Source organism: Dendrobates tinctorius, unplaced genomic scaffold (genome assembly GCF_039654945.1).
Source record: "Dendrobates tinctorius isolate UK_male_01 unplaced genomic scaffold, ASM3965494v1 ptg000254l, whole genome shotgun sequence".
Classification (NCBI taxonomy): domain Eukaryota; kingdom Metazoa; phylum Chordata; class Amphibia; order Anura; family Dendrobatidae; genus Dendrobates; species Dendrobates tinctorius.
Window position 1 is genome coordinate 16,883,184 of NW_027361921.1, and position 16,401 is coordinate 16,899,584.

Here is a 16,401-nt window from a genome sequence, read left to right on the forward strand (position 1 = left end):
CACACACCACACTGTGTATCCACACACACCACACTGTGTTTCTACCCACCACACACACACCACACTGTGTATCTACCCACCACACACCACCCTGTGTATCTACCCAACACACACACACACCACACTGTGTATCTACACACACCACAATGTGTATCTACACACCACACTGTGTATCCACACACACCACACTGTGTATCTACCCACCACACACACACCACACTGTGTATCCACACACACCACACTGTGTATCTACCCACCACACACGCACACTACACTGTGTATCTACACACACCACACTGTGTATCTACACACCACACTGTGTATCTACCACACCGCACACCCCACACTGTGTATCTACCCACCACACACACACACCACACTGTGTATCTACACACCACAGTATCTATCTACACACCACACTGTATCCACACACCACAGACACCACACTTTGTATCTACCCACCACACACCATACTGTGTATCCACACACCACACTGTGTATCCACACACCACACTGTGTATCCACCCACCACACAAACCACACTGTGTATCTACACACCACACTGTGTATCTACCCACCACACACACACCACACTGTGTATCCACACACCACACACATCACACTGTGTATCTACCCACCACACACCACACTGTGTATCCACACACCACACTGTGCATCCACACACACCACACTGTGTATCTACCCACCACACACACCCCACACTGTGTATCTACATACCACACTGTGTATCTACCCACCACACACACACCACACTGTGTATCTACCACACCACGCACCCCACACTGTGTATCCACACACCACACTGTGTATCTACCCACCACACACACCACACTGTGTATCTACACACACTGTGTATCTATCGACACACCACACTGTATCCACACACCACAGACACCACACTGTGTATCTACCCACCACACACCATACTGTGTATCTACATACCATACTGTGTATCTACACACACTGTGTATCCACACACCACACTGTGTATCCACACACACCACACTGTGTATCTACCACACCGCACACACCACACTGTGTATCTACCCACCACACACACACCACACTGTGTATCTACACACCACACACACCACACTGTGTATCTACACACACCACACTGTGTATCCACACACACCACACTGTGTATCCACACACACCACACTGTGTTTCTACCCACCACACACACACCACACTGTGTATCTACCCACCACACACCACCCTGTGTATCTACCCAACACACACACACACCACACTGTGTATCTACACACACCACAATGTGTATCTACACACCACACTGTGTATCCACACACACCACACTGTGTATCTACCCACCACACACACACCACACTGTGTATCCACACACACCACACTGTGTATCTACCCACCACACACGCACACTACACTGTGTATCTACACACACCACACTGTGTATCTACACACCACACTGTGTATCTACCACACCGCACACCCCACACTGTGTATCTACCCACCACACACACACACCACACTGTGTATCTACACACCACAGTATCTATCTACACACCACACTGTATCCACACACCACAGACACCACACTTTGTATCTACCCACCACACACCATACTGTGTATCCACACACCACACTGTGTATCCACACACCACACTGTGTATCCACCCACCACACAAACCACACTGTGTATCTACACACCACACTGTGTATCTACCCACCACACACACACCACACTGTGTATCCACACACCACACACATCACACTGTGTATCTACCCACCACACACCACACTGTGTATCCACACACCACACTGTGCATCCACACACACCACACTGTGTATCTACCCACCACACACACCCCACACTGTGTATCTACATACCACACTGTGTATCTACCCACCACACACACACCACACTGTGTATCTACCACACCACGCACCCCACACTGTGTATCCACACACCACACTGTGTATCTACCCACCACACACACCACACTGTGTATCTACACACACTGTGTATCTATCGACACACCACACTGTATCCACACACCACAGACACCACACTGTGTATCTACCCACCACACACCATACTGTGTATCTACATACCATACTGTGTATCTACACACACTGTGTATCCACACACCACACTGTGTATCCACACACACCACACTGTGTATCTACCACACCGCACACACCACACTGTGTATCTACCCACCACACACACACCACACTGTGTATCTACACACCACACTGTGTATCTATCTACACACCACACTGTATCCACACACCACAGACACCACACTTTGTATCTACCCACCACACACCATACTGTGTATCTACACACCGCACACACCACACTGTGTATCCACACACCACACACTGTGTATCTACCCACCACACACACCACACTGTGTATTTACACACCACACACCACACTGTGTATCTACACACCACACACACACCACACTGTGTATCTGCACACCGCACACACCACACTGTGTATCCACACACCACACACACCACACTGTGTATCTACACACCGCACACACCACACTGTGTATCCACACACCACACTGTGTATCCACACACCACACACTGTATCTACCCACCACACACACACCACACTGTGTATCCACACACACCACACTGTGTATCTACACACCGCACACACCACACTGTGTATCTACACACCACACACACCACACTGTGTATCTACACACCGCACACACCACACTGTGTATCTACACACCACACTGTGTATCTACACACCGCACACACCACACTGTGTATCCACACACCACACACACCACACTGTGTATCCACACACACCACACTGTGTATCTAAACACCGCACACACCACACTGTGTATCTACACACCGCACACACCACACTGTGTATCTACACACCGCACACACCACACTGTGTATCCACACACCGCACACACCACACTGTGTATCCACACACCACACACACCACACTGTGTATCCACACACCACACACTGTGTATCTACCCACCACACACACACACACACATCACACTGTGTATCCACACACCACACACTGTGTATCTACACACCGCACACACCACACTGTGTATCTACACACCGCACACACCACACTGTGTATCTACACACCACACTGTGTATCCACACACCACACTGTGTATCCACACACCACACACACCACACTGTGTATCCACACACCACACGGTGTATCCACACACCACACACTGTGTATCTACCCACCACACACACACACACCACACTGTGTATCCACACACCACACACACCACACTGTGTATCCACACACCACACACTGTGTATCTACCCACCACACACACACACCACACTGTGTATCCACACACACACACACACACACACCACACTGTGTATCCACACACCGCACACACCAGTGTATCCACACATCGCACACACCACACTGTGTATCCACACACCACACTGTGTATCCACACACCGCACACACCACACTGTGTATCTACACACCGCACACACACCACACTGTGTATCCACACACACCACACACACCACACTGTGTATCTACACACCGCACACACCACTGTGTATCTACACACCGCACACACCACTGTGTATCCACACACCACACTGTGTATCTACACACCGCACACACCACACTGTGTATCTACACACCGCACACACCACACTGTGTATCCACACACCACACACACCACACTGTGTATCTACCCACCACACACACACACACCACACTGTGTATCCACACACCACACACCACACACTGTGTATCTACACACCGCACACACACCACACTGTGTATCCACACACACCGCACACACCACACTGTGTATCCACACACCACACACACCACACTGTGTATCTACACACCGCACACACCACTGTGTATCTACACACCGCACACACCACTGTGTATCCACACACCACACTGTGTATCTACACACCGCACACACCACACTGTGTATCTACACACCGCACACACCACACTGTGTATCCACACACCACACACACCACACTGTGTATCTACCCACCACACACACACACACCACACTGTGTATCCACACACCACACACCACACACTGTGTATCTACACACCGCACACACCACACTGTGTATCCACACACCACACTGTGTATCTACCCACCACACACACACACACACACCACACTGTGTATCCACACACCACACACCACACACTGTGTATCTACCCACCACACACACACACACCACACTGTGTATCCACATACCACACACACCACACTGTGTATCCACACACCACACACTGTGTATCTACCCACCACACACCACACTGTGTATCCACACACACCACACTGTGTATCTTCCCACCACACACACCCCACACTGTGTATCCACACACACCACACTGTGTATCCACACACACCACACTGTGTATCTACACACCGCACACACCACACTGTGTATCCACACACACCGCACACACCACACTGTGTATCCACACACCACACAAACCACACTGTGTATCCACACACCACACACACCACACTGTGTATCTACACACCGCACACACCACACTGTGTATCCACACACACCGCACACACCACACTGTGTATCCACACACACCGCACACCCCACACTGTGTATCCACACACCACGCACACACCACTGTGTATCTACACACCGCACACACCACACTGTGTATCCACACACCACACACACACCACTGTGTATCTACACACCACACTGTGTATCTACACACCACACTGTGTATCCACACACCGCACACACCACACTGTGTATCTACACACCGCACACACCACACTGTGTATCCACACACCACACACACCACACTGTGTATCTACACACCACACTGTGTATCCACACACCGCACACACCACACTGTGTATCTACACACCGCACACACCACACTGTGTATCTACACACCACACACACACCACTGTGTATCCACACACCGCACACACCACACTGTATCTACACACCACACTGTGTATCTACACACCACACTGTGTATCTACACACCGCACACACCACACTGTGTATCTACACACCGCACACACCACACTGTGTATCTACACACCGCCCACACCACACTGTGTATCTACACACCGCACACACCACACTGTGTATCTACACACCGCACACACCACACTGTGTATCCACACACCGCACACTGTGTATCTACCCACCACACACACCACACTGTGTATTTACACACCACACACACCACACTGTGTATCTACACACCGCACACACCACACTGTGTATCTACACACCACACACACCACACTGTGTATCTACACACCACACACACACCACACTGTGTATCTACACACCGCACACACCACACTGTGTATCCACACACCACACACTGTATCTACCCACCACACACACACCACACTGTGTATCCACACACACCACACTGTGTATCTACACACCACACTGTGTATCTACACACCGCACACACCACACTGTGTATCTACACACCACACTGTGTATCTACACACCGCACACACCACACTGTGTATCCACACACCACACACACCACACTGTGTATCTACCCACCACACACACACACACACCACACTGTGTATCCACACACCACACTGTGTATCCACACACACCACACTGTATCTACACACCGCACACACCACACTGTGTATCTACACACCGCACACACCACACTGTGTATCTACACACCGCACACACCACACTGTGTATCCACACACCGCACACACCACACTGTGTATCCACACACCACACTGTGTATCCACACACCACACACTGTGTATCCACACACACCACACTGTGTATCCACACACCACACACTGTGTATCCACACACCACACACACCACACTGTGTATCCACACACCACACACACCACACTGTGTATCCACACACCACACGGTGTATCCACACACCACACACTGTGTATCTACCCACCACACACACACACCACACTGTGTATCCACACACCACACACACCACACTGTGTATCCACACACCACACTCTGTGTATCTACCCACCACACACACACACCACACTGTGTATCCACACACACACACACACACCACACTGTGTATCCACACACACCACACTGTGTATCTACACACACCACACTGTGTATCCACACACACCACACTGTGTATCCACACACCACTGTATCCACACACCAAACTGTGTATCCACACACCACACACACCACACTGTGTATCTACCCACCACACACCACACTGTGTATCCACACACACCACACTGTGTATCCACACACACCACACTGTGTATCTACCCACCACACACACCACACACTGTGTATCTACACACCACACTGTGTATCCACACACACCACACTGTGTATCCACACACCACACTGTGTATCCACACACACCAAACTGTGTATCCACACACCAAACTGTGTATCCACACACCACACACACCACACTGTGTATCTACCCACCACACACCACACTGTGTATCCACACACCACACTGTGCATCCACACACACCAAACTGTGTATCTACCCACCACACACACCCCACACTGTGTATCCACACACACCACACTGTGTATCCACACACACCACACTGTGTATCCACACACACCAAACTGTGTATCCACACACACCACACTGTGTATCTACCCACCACACACCACACTGTGTATCCACACACCACACTGTGCATCCACACACACCACACTGTGCATCTACCCACCACACACACCACACTGTGTATCTACACACACCACACTGTGTATCCACACACACCACACTGTGTATCCACACACACCACACTGTGTTTCTACCCACCACACACACACCACACTGTGTATCTACCCACCACACACCACCCTGTGTATCTACCCAACACACACACACACCACACTGTGTATCTACACACACCACAATGTGTATCTACACACCACACTGTGTATCCACACACACCACACTGTGTATCTACCCACCACACACACACCACACTGTGTATCCACACACACCACACTGTGTATCTACCCACCACACACGCACACTACACTGTGTATCTACACACACCACACTGTGTATCTACACACCACACTGTGTATCTACCACACCGCACACCCCACACTGTGTATCTACCCACCACACACACACACCACACTGTGTATCTACACACCACAGTATCTATCTACACACCACACTGTATCCACACACCACAGACACCACACTTTGTATCTACCCACCACACACCATACTGTGTATCCACACACCACACTGTGTATCCACACACCACACTGTGTATCCACCCACCACAGAAACCACACTGTGTATCTACACACCACACTGTGTATCTACCCACCACACACACACCACACTGTGTATCCACACACCACACACATCACACTGTGTATCTACCCACCACACACCACACTGTGTATCCACACACCACACTGTGCATCCACACACACCACACTGTGTATCTACCCACCACACACACCCCACACTGTGTATCTACATACCACACTGTGTATCTACCCACCACACACACACCACACTGTGTATCTACCACACCACGCACCCCACACTGTGTATCCACACACCACACTGTGTATCTACCCACCACACACACCACACTGTGTATCTACACACACTGTGTATCTATCGACACACCACACTGTATCCACACACCACAGACACCACACTGTGTATCTACCCACCACACACCATACTGTGTATCTACATACCATACTGTGTATCTACACACACTGTGTATCCACACACCACACTGTGTATCCACACACACCACACTGTGTATCTACCACACCGCACACACCACACTGTGTATCTACCCACCACACACACACCACACTGTGTATCTACACACCACACACACCACACTGTGTATCCACACACACCACACTGTGTATCCACACACACCACACTGTGTATCCACACACACCACACTGTGTTTCTACCCACCACACACACACCACACTGTGTATCTACCCACCACACACCACCCTGTGTATCTACCCAACACACACACACACCACACTGTGTATCTACACACACCACAATGTGTATCTACACACCACACTGTGTATCCACACACACCACACTGTGTATCTACCCACCACACACACACCACACTGTGTATCCACACACACCACACTGTGTATCTACCCACCACACACGCACACTACACTGTGTATCTACACACACCACACTGTGTATCTACACACCACACTGTGTATCTACCACACCGCACACCCCACACTGTGTATCTACCCACCACACACACACACCACACTGTGTATCTACACACCACAGTATCTATCTACACACCACACTGTATCCACACACCACAGACACCACACTTTGTATCTACCCACCACACACCATACTGTGTATCCACACACCACACTGTGTATCCACACACCACACTGTGTATCCACCCACCACACAAACCACACTGTGTATCTACACACCACACTGTGTATCTACCCACCACACACACACCACACTGTGTATCCACACACCACACACATCACACTGTGTATCTACCCACCACACACCACACTGTGTATCCACACACCACACTGTGCATCCACACACACCACACTGTGTATCTACCCACCACACACACCCCACACTGTGTATCTACATACCACACTGTGTATCTACCCACCACACACACACCACACTGTGTATCTACCACACCACGCACCCCACACTGTGTATCCACACACCACACTGTGTATCTACCCACCACACACACCACACTGTGTATCTACACACACTGTGTATCTATCGACACACCACACTGTATCCACACACCACAGACACCACACTGTGTATCTACCCACCACACACCATACTGTGTATCTACATACCATACTGTGTATCTACACACACTGTGTATCCACACACCACACTGTGTATCCACACACACCACACTGTGTATCTACCACACCGCACACACCACACTGTGTATCTACCCACCACACACACACCACACTGTGTATCTACACACCACACTGTGTATCTATCTACACACCACACTGTATCCACACACCACAGACACCACACTTTGTATCTACCCACCACACACCACCCTGTGTATCTACCCAACACACACACACACCACACTGTGTATCTACACACACCACAATGTGTATCTACACACCACACTGTGTATCCACACACACCACACTGTGTATCTACCCACCACACACACACCACACTGTGTATCCACACACACCACACTGTGTATCTACCCACCACACACGCACACTACACTGTGTATCTACACACACCACACTGTGTATCTACACACCACACTGTGTATCTACCACACCGCACACCCCACACTGTGTATCTACCCACCACACACACACACCACACTGTGTATCTACACACCACAGTATCTATCTACACACCACACTGTATCCACACACCACAGACACCACACTTTGTATCTACCCACCACACACCATACTGTGTATCCACACACCACACTGTGTATCCACACACCACACTGTGTATCCACCCACCACACAAACCACACTGTGTATCTACACACCACACTGTGTATCTACCCACCACACACACACCACACTGTGTATCCACACACCACACACATCACACTGTGTATCTACCCACCACACACCACACTGTGTATCCACACACCACACTGTGCATCCACACACACCACACTGTGTATCTACCCACCACACACACCCCACACTGTGTATCTACATACCACACTGTGTATCTACCCACCACACACACACCACACTGTGTATCTACCACACCACGCACCCCACACTGTGTATCCACACACCACACTGTGTATCTACCCACCACACACACCACACTGTGTATCTACACACACTGTGTATCTATCGACACACCACACTGTATCCACACACCACAGACACCACACTGTGTATCTACCCACCACACACCATACTGTGTATCTACATACCATACTGTGTATCTACACACACTGTGTATCCACACACCACACTGTGTATCCACACACACCACACTGTGTATCTACCACACCGCACACACCACACTGTGTATCTACCCACCACACACACACCACACTGTGTATCTACACACCACACTGTGTATCTATCTACACACCACACTGTATCCACACACCACAGACACCACACTTTGTATCTACCCACCACACACCATACTGTGTATCTACACACCGCACACACCACACTGTGTATCCACACACCACACACTGTGTATCTACCCACCACACACACCACACTGTGTATTTACACACCACACACCACACTGTGTATCTACACACCACACACACACCACACTGTGTATCTGCACACCGCACACACCACACTGTGTATCCACACACCACACACACCACACTGTGTATCTACACACCGCACACACCACACTGTGTATCCACACACCACACTGTGTATCCACACACCACACACTGTATCTACCCACCACACACACACCACACTGTGTATCCACACACACCACACTGTGTATCTACACACCGCACACACCACACTGTGTATCTACACACCACACACACCACACTGTGTATCTACACACCGCACACACCACACTGTGTATCTACACACCACACTGTGTATCTACACACCGCACACACCACACTGTGTATCCACACACCACACACACCACACTGTGTATCCACACACACCACACTGTGTATCTAAACACCGCACACACCACACTGTGTATCTACACACCGCACACACCACACTGTGTATCTACACACCGCACACACCACACTGTGTATCCACACACCGCACACACCACACTGTGTATCCACACACCACACACACCACACTGTGTATCCACACACCACACACTGTGTATCTACCCACCACACACACACACACACATCACACTGTGTATCCACACACCACACACTGTGTATCTACACACCGCACACACCACACTGTGTATCTACACACCGCACACACCACACTGTGTATCTACACACCACACTGTGTATCCACACACCACACTGTGTATCCACACACCACACACACCACACTGTGTATCCACACACCACACGGTGTATCCACACACCACACACTGTGTATCTACCCACCACACACACACACACCACACTGTGTATCCACACACCACACACACCACACTGTGTATCCACACACCACACACTGTGTATCTACCCACCACACACACACACCACACTGTGTATCCACACACACACACACACACACACCACACTGTGTATCCACACACCGCACACACCAGTGTATCCACACATCGCACACACCACACTGTGTATCCACACACCACACTGTGTATCCACACACCGCACACACCACACTGTGTATCTACACACCGCACACACACCACACTGTGTATCCACACACACCACACACACCACACTGTGTATCTACACACCGCACACACCACTGTGTATCTACACACCGCACACACCACTGTGTATCCACACACCACACTGTGTATCTACACACCGCACACACCACACTGTGTATCTACACACCGCACACACCACACTGTGTATCCACACACCACACACACCACACTGTGTATCTACCCACCACACACACACACACCACACTGTGTATCCACACACCACACACCACACACTGTGTATCTACACACCGCACACACACCACACTGTGTATCCACACACACCGCACACACCACACTGTGTATCCACACACCACACACACCACACTGTGTATCTACACACCGCACACACCACTGTGTATCTACACACCGCACACACCACTGTGTATCCACACACCACACTGTGTATCTACACACCGCACACACCACACTGTGTATCTACACACCGCACACACCACACTGTGTATCCACACACCACACACACCACACTGTGTATCTACCCACCACACACACACACACCACACTGTGTATCCACACACCACACACCACACACTGTGTATCTACACACCGCACACACCACACTGTGTATCCACACACCACACTGTGTATCTACCCACCACACACACACACACACACCACACTGTGTATCCACACACCACACACCACACACTGTGTATCTACCCACCACACACACACACACCACACTGTGTATCCACATACCACACACACCACACTGTGTATCCACACACCACACACTGTGTATCTACCCACCACACACCACACTGTGTATCCACACACACCACACTGTGTATCTTCCCACCACACACACCCCACACTGTGTATCCACACACACCACACTGTGTATCCACACACACCACACTGTGTATCTACACACCGCACACACCACACTGTGTATCCACACACACCGCACACACCACACTGTGTATCCACACACCACACAAACCACACTGTGTATCCACACACCACACACACCACACTGTGTATCTACACACCGCACACACCACACTGTGTATCCACACACACCGCACACACCACACTGTGTATCCACACACACCGCACACCCCACACTGTGTATCCACACACCACGCACACACCACTGTGTATCTACACACCGCACACACCACACTGTGTATCCACACACCACACACACACCACTGTGTATCTACACACCACACTGTGTATCTACACACCACACTGTGTATCCACACACCGCACACACCACACTGTGTATCTACACACCGCACACACCACACTGTGTATCCACACACCACACACACCACACTGTGTATCTACACACCACACTGTGTATCCACACACCGCACACACCACACTGTGTATCTACACACCGCACACACCACACTGTGTATCTACACACCACACACACACCACTGTGTATCCACACACCGCACACACCACACTGTATCTACACACCACACTGTGTATCTACACACCACACTGTGTATCTACACACCGCACACACCACACTGTGTATCTACACACCGCACACACCACACTGTGTATCTACACACCGCCCACACCACACTGTGTATCTACACACCGCACACACCACACTGTGTATCTACACACCGCACACACCACACTGTGTATCCACACACCGCACACTGTGTATCTACCCACCACACACACCACACTGTGTATTTACACACCACACACACCACACTGTGTATCTACACACCGCACACACCACACTGTGTATCTACACACCACACACACCACACTGTGTATCTACACACCACACACACACCACACTGTGTATCTACACACCGCACACACCACACTGTGTATCCACACACCACACACTGTATCTACCCACCACACACACACCACACTGTGTATCCACACACACCACACTGTGTATCTACACACCACACTGTGTATCTACACACCGCACACACCACACTGTGTATCTACACACCACACTGTGTATCTACACACCGCACACACCACACTGTGTATCCACACACCACACACACCACACTGTGTATCTACCCACCACACACACACACACACCACACTGTGTATCCACACACCACACTGTGTATCCACACACACCACACTGTATCTACACACCGCACACACCACACTGTGTATCTACACACCGCACACACCACACTGTGTATCTACACACCGCACACACCACACTGTGTATCCACACACCGCACACACCACACTGTGTATCCACACACCACACTGTGTATCCACACACCACACACTGTGTATCCACACACACCACACTGTGTATCCACACACCACACACTGTGTATCCACACACCACACACACCACACTGTGTATCCACACACCACACACACCACACTGTGTATCCACACACCACACGGTGTATCCACACACCACACACTGTGTATCTACCCACCACACACACACACCACACTGTGTATCCACACACCACACACACCACACTGTGTATCCACACACCACACTCTGTGTATCTACCCACCACACACACACACCACACTGTGTATCCACACACACACACACACACCACACTGTGTATCCACACACACCACACTGTGTATCTACACACACCACACTGTGTATCCACACACACCACACTGTGTATCCACACACCACTGTATCCACACACCAAACTGTGTATCCACACACCACACACACCACACTGTGTATCTACCCACCACACACCACACTGTGTATCCACACACACCACACTGTGTATCCACACACACCACACTGTGTATCTACCCACCACACACACCACACACTGTGTATCTACACACCACACTGTGTATCCACACACACCACACTGTGTATCCACACACCACACTGTGTATCCACACACACCAAACTGTGTATCCACACACCAAACTGTGTATCCACACACCACACACACCACACTGTGTATCTACCCACCACACACCACACTGTGTATCCACACACCACACTGTGCATCCACACACACCAAACTGTGTATCTACCCACCACACACACCCCACACTGTGTATCCACACACACCACACTGTGTATCCACACACACCACACTGTGTATCCACACACACCAAACTGTGTATCCACACACACCACACTGTGTATCTACCCACCACACACCACACTGTGTATCCACACACCACACTGTGCATCCACACACACCACACTGTGCATCTACCCACCACACACACCACACTGTGTATCTACACACACCACACTGTGTATCCACACACACCACACTGTGTATCCACACACACCACACTGTGTTTCTACCCACCACACACACACCACACTGTGTATCTACCCACCACACACCACCCTGTGTATCTACCCAACACACACACACACCACACTGTGTATCTACACACACCACAATGTGTATCTACACACCACACTGTGTATCCACACACACCACACTGTGTATCTACCCACCACACACACACCACACTGTGTATCCACACACACCACACTGTGTATCTACCCACCACACACGCACACTACACTGTGTATCTACACACACCACACTGTGTATCTACACACCACACTGTGTATCTACCACACCGCACACCCCACACTGTGTATCTACCCACCACACACACACACCACACTGTGTATCTACACACCACAGTATCTATCTACACACCACACTGTATCCACACACCACAGACACCACACTTTGTATCTACCCACCACACACCATACTGTGTATCCACACACCACACTGTGTATCCACACACCACACTGTGTATCCACCCACCACAGAAACCACACTGTGTATCTACACACCACACTGTGTATCTACCCACCACACACACACCACACTGTGTATCCACACACCACACACATCACACTGTGTATCTACCCACCACACACCACACTGTGTATCCACACACCACACTGTGCATCCACACACACCACACTGTGTATCTACCCACCACACACACCCCACACTGTGTATCTACATACCACACTGTGTATCTACCCACCACACACACACCACACTGTGTATCTACCACACCACGCACCCCACACTGTGTATCCACACACCACACTGTGTATCTACCCACCACACACACCACACTGTGTATCTACACACACTGTGTATCTATCGACACACCACACTGTATCCACACACCACAGACACCACACTGTGTATCTACCCACCACACACCATACTGTGTATCTACATACCATACTGTGTATCTACACACACTGTGTATCCACACACCACACTGTGTATCCACACACACCACACTGTGTATCTACCACACCGCACACACCACACTGTGTATCTACCCACCACACACACACCACACTGTGTATCTACACACCACACACACCACACTGTGTATCCACACACACCACACTGTGTATCCACACACACCACACTGTGTATCCACACACACCACACTGTGTTTCTACCCACCACACACACACCACACTGTGTATCTACCCACCACACACCACCCTGTGTATCTACCCAACACACACACACACCACACTGTGTATCTACACACACCACAATGTGTATCTACACACCACACTGTGTATCCACACACACCACACTGTGTATCTACCCACCACACACACACCACACTGTGTATCCACACACACCACACTGTGTATCTACCCACCACACACGCACACTACACTGTGTATCTACACACACCACACTGTGTATCTACACACCACACTGTGTATCTACCACACCGCACACCCCACACTGTGTATCTACCCACCACACACACACACCACACTGTGTATCTACACACCACAGTATCTATCTACACACCACACTGTATCCACACACCACAGACACCACACTTTGTATCTACCCACCACACACCATACTGTGTATCCACACACCACACTGTGTATCCACACACCACACTGTGTATCCACCCACCACACAAACCACACTGTGTATCTACACACCACACTGTGTATCTACCCACCACACACACACCACACTGTGTATCCA